This window comes from Vicia villosa, linkage group LG3 (genome assembly GCF_029867415.1).
Source record: "Vicia villosa cultivar HV-30 ecotype Madison, WI linkage group LG3, Vvil1.0, whole genome shotgun sequence".
NCBI classification, from domain to species: domain Eukaryota; kingdom Viridiplantae; phylum Streptophyta; class Magnoliopsida; order Fabales; family Fabaceae; genus Vicia; species Vicia villosa.
In genome coordinates, this window is record NC_081182.1 from 216,620,645 (window position 1) to 216,629,131 (window position 8,487).

The following is an 8,487-nucleotide window of genomic DNA, read 5'->3' on the forward strand; positions in this document are numbered from 1 at the left end:
TGCCCCTAAACTTCCTAAATGCTTCTATCGACAACATCTTCTAGCCTTCTAGTTGTCCTTGTTGAGAATCTGCCTGTTTCTTGTCGAGTATGCCAAATTACTACAAACCTTTTTGAGATTCTGAACATATTTTGAAAAGAGAGATAATGATCCTAATCGGATGGATCTATTCCTGAGACTCCTCTAAATCACATGTAGTGGGTCTTCAAGTCATCTAATCCTTGGCCTCAAAATACTCTAAGTCCTAAAACACTTGATAGGCGAGTCAAACTAACCACCTTCGTCGAAATGGTAAGCATGTAAAAAATTATAACCTGGTCATTTTGTACTTAGCATTTTCACACCTTTCTAACACTTTCGCGTTGAGAATTGAAGTTCAAATTCTCAAGCTAACATCTTCACACACAAAATCTAAATTCTATTTCTCAACTTGTTCATTTATGATACAATTCACAGTTGTTCAACTTTCAACTCGAAGATTAGTCTTGTTTCCGGCTGACCAAAATAATCTCACATTATTTGAAAGTCGAAGATAAGGGTAGTGTATATACAACACTCATACTTCTTAACCCAATGAGACATATTTTTTTTAATTTTTTTTAAAGGTTCTCACCCCAAAGCGGACAATACTTTATAGTCGTAATAGTGAGGACATGAGGTTGACTGGAACATTAGTGTTGTATATCGAACCTCGAAGTTCGCATTGTGCCTCTTAATCTCAATTGGGGGAATTGTTTCAGGTTGTAACCAAAATAGTTTCACATTACCTATAAATCAAAATTAAGAGTAATATATATATATATATATATATATATATATATATATATATATATATATATATGTTACTCCGAGTAAATCGGCAACCAAATGATTTAGAAGTATTACTCCGAGAATTATCGTGTTCATAGAGAATGGTCTGGTTAGAATGTTGTTCAACGGTTTTTCTGTTTCTGAGCTTGGTTTTGAATGATATAAAAGTAAAAAAGGTATAAAAAAAATAAATACATTCTTCAAATAGAATAACCTATTAGACATGAATATACACTCACTCGTTACGAACTTAAACCTATCGATTAGTTGCACTCAATATACAATACTCGTCATTACTATCACGTGTCTCTCACATCAGTGTTCATCTCTGAAGCACCAACGAGATGTATCACAACCTAGGTTATCTCTAACGCAAAGTTGCGAGAACATCTGTGTTCTCGCGTCGGTAATCTCTCGCGCGCAACTCGAACCCAGAAACATTAAGCTTCGACACACAAGTGATTGTTAGCTCTAAATCCATCTCTAGAGTCTAGAAGCCAACAAAAATCTACCCCTAATAAGAATCTTTGAGGTATATCTCTACAGCAACACTAATCCTAAAATAAAATGCAATAGGATAAGGGAAAATAACAATAGCGATTTGTAAAGCACATTTTATACGACGCCATGAGCGACAAATATACATAAGTGCAGAGTAAATATACAAACAAAAACCAACAAAAGAGAAATACACAAAGAGAAAGAGAAAAAACTAAACATCTCACGGGTTATTAGCTTTGCTTGATGAGAAATTCACCTCCGATCTTCCACATGCACGACCCGGTTGTTGTTTTTTAAGCTAACCTAACCTAAGAATGAGATTGATGGAATTGGGACAAAAACCCCCAAAACCAAAACCTAGAAAATGTCTAAAATGAGAAAGATATAGGCAAAATTTATGCAGGCGCACTAAGCAGGCTCAATGGGCTTAGCGCGCTTGCGCTTTATTACAAAATATCTGGTTGTACAAAAGAGACCCCGCTTAGCAGGCTGACCGCGCTAAGTGGGCTCAAAAATCCAATTTTGTCTCTATTATTGAAAAGGACTAGGGCTAAGCGGGCACTACATAATTTTCTTCTTTATTGCTCCAAAATGGCATATTCGAAGTTGTGCCTTCAACACTTTATTGTTCGAGGCTCCCTAAATGCACCAATACCTATAAAATGAAGGAAAAAAAATCAAACACTACATAAATGAATCGAAAACTCAAATCATACGTAACATGTACAAATATAACGAAAACATGCTCATTCACGCAGAAAGAAAAAAAAATCCAAATAACCATGTTTAATAATTTATTTACACCAAAAACCATCTTTTCGGAAAAATTACCGGTATGACCAGGTTTCAGAGGTGGTCTCCACATAGGAGCCACCTCAGGTGGCGCCAACCACCAATTTCTCACAACATATGCGCCACCCAGGGTGGCATCAATGTTGATTTTTTGCTTATTAGCCACCTAGGGTGGCGCCTACTCCCATGTTCTTTTTTTTTATTATTTTTTTTTGTTTTTTTTTCTTGTTTATATACTATTTTTTTTAATTTTTTTTATTTATTAATAAAATGGATTTTAACATAAATAAATAAATTATATTTTGTTTTTTTTATTTATTAATAAAATTGTTTTAACAATTAAATAAATAATGAAACACCACATGTCATTCATTCCAAACATTACAAATACAAGAAATGCAGAAACAACATTACAAATACGGTCATACAGTTCAAACATTACAAATACGGTAAAAAAAAGAAAATTTATAAAACATGGATATTATGCTATTCACGACCCCTCCGACCACGACCCCTCCGACCCGGAGCCGGACCATGACCCCTCTCACCGCCAGTTCCGCAATCTGGAACTGTTCGATTCCGGTTGGAAGGTTCTCGACGAGCCACTTCTCCACGACCCCCCCTATTCCTTGGTTGTTCTTGTTGTGTCTGGGTAGGTGGTCCTCGGATTAGCCCCTCCATGCGCTCATTGGACATGTATTTTTGTATGTTGCTGTCAAATAGTCGGGTCCCCATGCCCTCAAAGATTTGTCTTGGCGGTGGAGTTGCGTCACATGGTCGGTAAAAGCCAGCGCTTGATTGACCTTGAAAAAATGGCATTGTTTGTTGGGGTGTGGTGTACCCATATTGTTGGTGTTGTGGAAATTGGGGTGTGGGGTATCCATGTTGTTGGTACTGTGACGATTGAGTGGTCATTTGCTCGTTTGGGTCGTAATCGTCATCTGAACCCATGTCGGGGCTGGGTTGCCTATTGTAGTTGGAGGGGCCGGCGTCGCCGTGTTGTTGGGTGAAGGCCCATGATTGTTGCTGGATGGGTTGCCTAGTGGAGGAGGAGGGGCCGGCGTCATAGTGTTGTTGGGTGAAGCCCCACGATTGTTGTTGGACGGGTAGCCTAGTGGAGGGGTCGGCGTCACGGAGTTGTTGGGTGAAGCCCCATGATTGTTGTTGGAAGGGTTGACTTTGGTAGGGCGTTGTTGGTGTTGTTTGATATTCCTCATGGTCAGGTTGTTTGGATGTTTGGCGTTGTCGGCGTTGTTGGCGTTGTTGGGGTGGTTGTTGGGGTGGTTGTTGTGCGTATTGTTGGGGTGGTTGTTGTGCGTATTGTTGGGGTGGTTGTTGTGCGTGTTGTTGTTGGCGGGGGTCGTGTAGGTAGTAGGGGTCTGACACATACATATCGGGGGTTGTGACTGTTCTATACCAAGCAAGGTATCCCGCGGTTGGAAACATGGGGAGTTGGGCAACAGGGAATTGTAGCAGACGGCTACGACGCTGCTTCCACATCTCACAAAATTCAGGTGCGAATGTACGATAATCTGCGTGGTCCCATTGATTGTTAACTCTTTTAATATGCCAGCGACCCAAATCAGTGGGGGGATCCGGGATCGGTTGATGCATGCCAAACTGCAGTCTCACACGGTCAGATTGGTGCATCTCCACGATGTTGAACCTTATTATCGGTACTACTGCAGTCCAAACTTCCCGGTCACTCTCGTTTGGCTCATGGTCCAGCAACAAGTATGGTCTCCAATTAACTGCGTAGGAGAAAAAATAACATATTATTAAAAAACATGATGAATTGTAATACATCTATATGATCATATAAAAGTTTAGGGGTAATACATCTTCAGCTCGGAGGTGATCAATTAGGTCCCGATACAAAACAACACTCCCCCTCGGATTCTTACTGTAATCCAATTTAGGACCACAGAACCTAAGAAAAAAGAGCAAAAATGTTATTTCAGATTTTTATGTAAAAGAGAGTTAGCGTTCAAGGAATAGCGTTGAAAAAGAGAAAAAGACGTACCTTGTTGCATAAGGGAACGTGTAGTTGTTCCTGCCTGCAGGGGATAGTGTCGCACGCTCGCGAAAAATGAACAGAGTCGCCACCAATATATTTATCCCATAGGGGAAAGGAATATCAAAAAACCTAACAAAGGAAGGAACAGGGTCTTGCGACCAGAGAATCAAGGTACGGGAGTCAGTTACGCAAGGGGAAGGTATTAGCACCCCTCGCGCCCATCGTACTCGATGGTATCCACCTATGTTTGTTTCTATCTAAAGGGTGTGTACTATGTCTATGTCTACGTGCGAATGAATGCAAAAGAAATACGGGGAAAAGAAGGAATATTTACAAGTGTGCTCGTTCAAGCCCCGCGACTTGATGCCTACGTATCCTTTTCAGGAATCAGAGCGCCGTAGTTCGGCTCACGATTTTCTGTTTATTTTTGTGTTTTTTAGTTGGGCGGAGTTAACGCTCGCGCTCTTGCATAAGGGGACAGCCTAGGATGCAATGGAGCGGAGATAACAATGCCCTTAAGAAAGGAGAGAAGAGAGAGAGTTTGAGCGTTTCGAGGAGATCCCTTAAGCAAGGGAAACTCGAGTTACTCTTTGGTTTGTGTTTTTTAGAAGTTGGGAACTTACGCCTGAATGGGACCCTTAAGCAAGGGAGATCCAAGCACTCGAACATTCCCTTAAGCAAGGGATGTTTCAAGGTTCCATTCCCTTTTTAAGAATTTTCACTTTGATTATTAGTGTTTTAAGTATTTTCTTTGTATTTTTTAAAGGGGATTTTATTCAAGTATTTATTAGATGTTTTAGGTGTTTGAGAAAAAAGAAACTAGCCTAAGTATGAAGGGAATTTCTACCTAATGTTATCATGGTCCCTACCTAAGGTTAGGATTTAAAAGAAGCATGAAGAATAAAGCGCTAAGTAGAATATTGAAAATAGCATGAAAAAGAACAAGTCAAAATATAGCACAGAAGTGAATTAAAAGTACTATTATTTTTATGGTTTTTTATGAAAGAAATGAGTTCAAAAAGATTAATGTCAAAATTAACCTAAAATCTACTTATTTTTATGAGTTTTTTATTATGAAAAATGTCAATTAAAGGGACCAAGATTAATTCCTAAAAAGTGACCTAAAAGTCTAACAAATTTTATTGATTTTATTGTTTTTTATCAATAAGAAAAAATAAGAAAAAAACTATGTTGAAAAACCTAAATTCTAATAAAGAAAATATGGGCCCAGAGGGGGTGTAAGCTGGGAATGGTGGTGCAACAGTAATCCGGGCGCAGGGCCTATAGGAGTCAGGCCCAACAGAATTTTGTAGCAAACAAAAAAAGAAAAGCAGAGTGCATGGGCTTAGGTGGGGGGTGTGGAGTGAATTCGTGAAGGCCCGAGCTTGTTTGATCCAATTTATTTTCAGAATTAATACTTTGCATTTCAATTAATACTAATTAAACCTAATACATCTATTAATCCTAACTAAATGCAATTATCCCTAATTAAACCTGATTAATACTAATGTTAATTAAAAAACAAATGAAAGAGGAATTTAGGGTTAGGAATTGTGACCTCTCGCCTTCTCTCTTCTTCTTTCACGCGTGAACGAAAGTGACGGCCGAATCTCCCTCTCCGATCGTTCTCCGGCCTCCGATAGTCAGCCTCACGCCGTCTCTTCTCATCTTTCTATCTCGCCTTCGTATTTCCGACTCAATCTCAAATCGATTCTTCTTCCACTCTCCGTTTCCTCTCCGCCTCGAGTCAAACTCAGTTTCTCCCGACTCAGTGCTATCTCGGTCTCTTCTTCTTGAATTTTCTGATGCGATGCGTGGTTATTGGTTTGTTGTAGATTAGGTCATTGTTGCAGTTGAAGGTGATGAAGATACAGAAATTGATTGAAGCGATGACGATTGCGTGAAGGAGTTCTCTGCAGAACTTTGAGACCGATGAAGGCGTTGCGGATTGAAGCAAGATTGGTGAGAACAGTGATGCGGTGCTGATGGATATAGCGGAAGGAATGTACCAGAAGATGAAATTTCGATGTTGATTATTGGAGCCCCGAGAGACGGTTACGGTGAGTTCTTTTCTAATTCTCCTTTTTTGTTTTCATTCTGAGAATTCTTTTTCTTCTATTCTGATTTTCGAGTTTTCTCTTCTTCTTCTTCTCTGTTTTCGTCTTGTTGTGTTCTTCTGTGTGGTATGAGGACTGAGGGATGTTGAGAGTTGTTGTTCGTGTGGTATGAGGATGAAAGATGAAGTTGAAGGTTGGTGGTGAAGAAGGTGTGGCCGCGTGATGATGGATGTTCAGAGAGTGAAAGTTATGGAGAAAGATTGAAGGAGAAGAAAGAGAGGTTGCAGAGAATTGTGAGAGAGAAGGAGATGGTGAAGGTTGAACGAAGATGAAGATGAAAAAGAATGAAGAGAATTGTGTAGAATGATTATGGAGGAGATGAATGAAGAAAATGGTGGAGAGAGGAGTTTGAAGGTGGAGGTTCGGATTATATAGAGATTAGGGGGAGATGTTAGTTACAGATGAAGAATCTGAGCCCTTGAATTCAAAAGTTTGTTACACCAATGAAAGGTAGAGATCGATTCGGTTATGAGGTTAGTTGTAACTCTGTTATGAACTCCTTCCTTTTTTTTTTCTTCTGTTCTCACTAAATCCTCTCTTTTCTTCTGATTCTGTTATTACTCTGTTGGGATAGTTAGGATAGTAACTGTTATTTGCAAATTCTGTTAGAGAATGGTTGAGTCAGTTAGAGGATTCTGTTATGACAGTTAGAGAGTTAGTTAGGAAGTTAAGGGTTGGTTGCAACACTGTTATAAAGAGTGGGAAATTAGTAAGAGAATTTAGTTTGAATTGAAACTGAGGGTTGCTAGGAAGTTGGTTATGAGTAAGACAAGTAAACTGTTAGTTAGAAAACCTGGGCAATGAATCAAATGGCGTGTGCTTGATGTGTGTATGCTTTCAAGTATGTAGATGTGCGGTACTGTGGTTTGGGTGAATTGGTTTATTTTCTTGGGTTGCAGTATATGTATGTATTGTTTATGATATTTGGATGGGACTGTTATGAATGATGCAGTTCCAGATTCTTTTGAAGAGGTATTTGAGTTCTTGCTTTTGTACTTGTAACATCTTGATGTGCATTGATATGTATGACAGTAGCAACATTCATGGACAGTAGCATGATGAGATTTAATGACATGATTATGTGTTTTGGATATAGGCTGCCTTAGGATGTAGTGTGGGCACGAGATGAATTTTATTTTTGAATGTATGGGCTGCGTTTGGACAGTTGGCGCATGAATGCTTTGGATATATATCTCTGAGTTTTCGTATGGCTTTGGCATTGGTTCTGTTAATGTATGGACCTGTGATTTAGTATGATTATGCAGGATTTTGGTTTTGATGAATGTTTCGATGTGGCTTTTCTTGTATGCAGGTTTTGAACATGAGATCATTGAGATTACATGGTATTCGGCCTGGAGCATAAAATGGTCCTTAAGACATGGGAGAAACATCAAGAGTGCTCATGAAAGATGAAGTCTTGACGAAACTTGGGGATAACACGAAAACATAGTGGAATTAGATTTAGGGGTCAAAGGGTCAAGGGTCAGTTTGACTTTTGGTCAACTGTTTTGACCAAAAATTAACGGTCGACCAAGAGTTGATTGTAGGCCGAATATTCATTTTCTTTGTGTAGTTTTCCATGTACTTCCAAGTTCTGATTTTTTGTAATGATTTCTTCATAATATTTCCTTGAGGTACAGTACAGTATGGTGTGTTGAGATGGAAGTATTGAATTCGTAATGGTTTATGGTTGTTTTGTGTAATTTTGAAATGATGTAATGGATGGATTTTCTCTTTCATTTTCCTTTTATTTCGATTTTCTAAGTCCTTTCCACCTTAGTGTACTGCTCCTTTGAAATGGTCCCTCTGTATTTGAATGGACTTATGGTGCAACCAGTGATTGAAACAAAGTTAAATTGTGATCCCTTGAATGTTTCAACGAAGTCCCTTTTTCTCTCACATTTAAATATGCCTTCACTTTCTCCAAATGTTTGTATTGGTAACAGAAAAATACACTTAGATGAATCAAGTCAATAACTCGTAGTGGGAGAACACTTCAGATAGACCAATGGTTGTAATATGACCAATTCATCCAAATGAATCAGTGTACTAAGCCAAACTATGGTACCATAGCAAAGTCTCCTGACCAAGTGCACATAAACTCAAGAACCTTAATAAAGAAATCTAAAAGATCACTAGGTGCATAGGGGAATAAGCCCTAAGCGAAGAAGTCCATCTGATTAAGCAATCTTTAAATGACTGAGTCATCAACATCCTTTGGTCAAGTGCAAGACACCCTCTTTGAAGAAA